Genomic DNA, 3,550 nt, shown 5'->3' with positions numbered 1-3,550 from the left:
ACTGGGTTGCATTCCCAGATGGTTAAGGCATTCTAAGTCACAGGATGAGATAGGAAGCTACCACAAAATACAGATCATTAAGACCTTGCTGATAAAAGAGTTTTCAGTAAACAAGCTAGCCCTAACCCAACAAAACCAAAATGGCGACAAGAGTGACCTCTGGTCATCCTCACTGCTACACTCCCACCAGTGCCATGAAGTTTACAAATGCCATGGCAACATCAGAAAGTTACCCTGTATGGTCTAAAAAGGGGAGGTATGAATAATCTTCTCCTTGTTTAGCATATCTTCAAGAAATAACCATAAAAATGGACAACCAGCAGCCCTCAGGGCTGCTCTATGGAGTAGCCATTCTTTTATTCCTTTACTTTCTTAATAAACTTGCTTTCACTTTGCATTGCAGACTCTCCCTTAATCCTTTCTTGCACGAGATCCAAGAACCCTGTTTCAGGCTCTGGATCAGGACACCTTTCCTGTAACAGTTTTAAGCTCATGGTTTATTATTATATTAATCTCTCATTTTGTTGGTCAGGATAGAATATTTGGAGAGATGAAACTTCTGTACTTCCTCAGAGCACCCCTAGTCTCCCTGAGTTGCATTTTCCTGCCTTTTCTTTCATTTCAGCCTAAGAGAATCCCTTTTAAGCTGTCCTGATCCTTTACAGTAGTAATAGACTGGGACAGAAAGAGTTCTCAGACCAAGGGAGCTTAAAATCTTCCTGTGGCTGACAGCTTTAAGAACTAATTGCTTTAGCTGTAAGTGCGTAACTCGGGCACTCTTCTGTTTTTCTTTTTTTATCATAGTGTGGGAAAATTGGTCAGCTAAGTTAACTAGTTCACTAGTTCTTACTGTGGCCCAGTTTCTTATGTGGCATTTTACAAGGCTGGTTAAATCATCATCTACTCCATTTAAGAAATTTACATTTAATAATGTATCATTTTTTTGTTTTCAAAGCAATCAGCTCACATCCCACAATATTGTCTTAAAGTTTTATCAAAATGTGTGAAATAATCTAAAACTGATTTATTTGGGTTCTGGTGGCATTGTTGGATTTTATTCCAAACCACAACCCTTTGGAACACTGAAGGAATAACATTTAACAGAGCAATCGCTCATTCCCATGCATCTTTACGCCTGTCTTCTGGATTTTGGGGGCTGGTTGTTGTGGCTCTATTGGACCTTCAGGGGCCAAATCAGCTATAGGGTCTGACCATTGTGCTTTTTTCCAGCCATTCTTTACCTTTAGCTTCTGAGACCAACATGTGAACTAGCAGATAAAGGTCTGAATGACCTGGGTCATAGGTTCTGCTAATGAGCTCAAATTCTTGGGCACACCTGATTGGAACTTTTATGGGGGTCAGGAATTTTTTTTCTTTTTTTTTTTTTTTTTGACATGGAGTCTCACTCTGTAGCCCAAGCGGGAGTGCAGTGGAGCGATCTCAGCTCACTGCCACCTCCACCTCCTGGGCTTAAGTGATTCTCGTGCCTCAGCCTCCTGAGCAGCTGGGACTACAGATACATGCCACCACGCCCAGCTAATTTTTTGTATTTTAGTAGAGATAAGATTTCACCATGTTGCCCAGGGTGGTCTCGAACTCCTGAGCTAAGGTGATCCACCCACCTCAACCTCCCAAAGTGCTAGGATTACAGACATGAACCACCGCACCCTGGCAGGAATTTTTAAAATATGCTTCATAATTCAGTCTTTGACCAAGGTTAGTAGATAATAACCTGGGTTCCCCTACCTGTTACTGATTGTTCCTGAAATGAGGCAATCACGAGAGAAGGTCCTTCTTTTTTACATCTTCCAGATGAGACACTGCCACTGGGGCTTTCAGGGAGGACTTTTAAGTCAGATTCCGGATTGCCTTCTGTTGAGCAAGTGTGAAACATGCAGGAGAAGAAGGGACAGGTCTGGTCTGGGAAGTTCAGAGAGGACAGGGTAGAGTGGGGCTGTAGGTGGAGGAGGGGTGGTGCCAAGGGGAAGTAAGGGATTTTGAGTTTTTTTTTTTAAAGAGAGCGATAAGATGAGAGAGTTTTTGATTAGTATTTCTAAGTTGCTTGTTCGCCTCCTGTAGGGAGGTGAGGCAATCTGCCCCTTTTGCTACTCTCCAAATACCAGTAAAAATAACTCCCATTCTGGCCACTTAAGATTTGTGCCTGAATTTTTCATCCTGGTTCACAGGTACACTAATTTAGGTATCTCAAAAGATCTCCATTTAGGCCATTGGAATTTAGAATCTACTTTGTAGTGGTCCACTTGGTTAAATATTTGCATGGCAATTTACCATAAGCATTTTGCATATACCCAGCAGAGTTTCTAAAGGCAGAACCTTATTTTCTGCAGCACCCGGGGTCTTAGAGGCCTCGTTCCCCATAATTTAGAGCTCCTCTTCGGATTTGATCAAGTAGAGACGTGTGTCAAACCCAAAATGTGCTGCTTTCAGACCTAGCTTTTCAGGGCCGTTACCCTCTGAACTGGTTCAGCCCACCTGTGTCAAAGCTAGTTGGCACCAGTGTGTCAGGGGCTCAAGGTGCAGTAGGGTTTGGCTCATTATATGCCCCTGCTGGATGAGGTTGGATCCTGAATATGTTCTTCTGAAAGGGAAAACCTATTTAGAACATCTGCACGTTTTAGGGAGCATCTCTCCTGGACACCCTCACATGATTCCCAGTCATCTGAGAATGCCCCAAAAGGCTGAGGGGAGCAAGATGCTCTATTTCTTCAGAGTGGAAGATTACAAACTCATGAGCTAGAGGGTTCAAAGTTGGTCAGATCTGATAAGAGAAAGGACCAAAACACACACATATACAACACACACCAAAAAAAAAAAAAGTTAAGCGTAACTAACAATGATCACACAAAATATACAGTTTCTGAGTGCTCTAAGTGTAGGCAGGAAATTAACACCAGCTGGTGGTTAATGCTATTTTAGTCATTTAAAAGAATTTGCAGCTGGGTGTGGTGGCTCATGCCTGTAATCCCAGTAGTTTGGGAGGCTGAGGCGGGCAGATCACGAGGTCAAGGGATCGAAACCATCCTGGTCAATATGGTGAAACCCTGTCTCTACTAAAAATACAAAAATTAAGCCAGGCACAATGGCTCACGCCTGTAATCTCAGCACTTTGAGAGGCTGAGGCGGGCAGATCACGGGGTCAGGAGTTCGAGACCAGTTTGGCCAACATGGCAAAACCCGTCTCTACTAAAAATAAAAATACAAAACTTATCCGGGCATGGTGATGTGCGCCTGTAGTCCCAGCTACTCAGGAGGCTGAAGCAGGAGAATTGCTTGAACCTAGGAAGTGGAGGTTGCAGTGAGCCGAAATTGCACCATTGCACTCCAGCCTGGGCCACAGAGCGAGACTCTGTCTCAAAAAAAAAAAAAAAAAAAAAAGCCAGACGTGGTGGCATGCGCCTGTAATTCCAGCTGCTGGGGAGGTTGAGGCAAGAGAATCGCTTCAACCTGGGAGGCAGAGATTGCAGTGAGCCCAGATTGCCCCACTGCACTCAAGCCTGGGCAAGAGGGTGAGAGTCTATCTCAAAAAAAA

Source organism: Rhinopithecus bieti, unplaced genomic scaffold, assembly GCF_001698545.2.
Source record: "Rhinopithecus bieti isolate Rb0 unplaced genomic scaffold, ASM169854v2 scaffold_59955, whole genome shotgun sequence".
Lineage (NCBI taxonomy): Eukaryota > Metazoa > Chordata > Mammalia > Primates > Cercopithecidae > Rhinopithecus > Rhinopithecus bieti.
The sequence above is the reverse complement of the archived record's forward strand: the minus strand, read 5'-3'. Positions refer to the sequence as shown.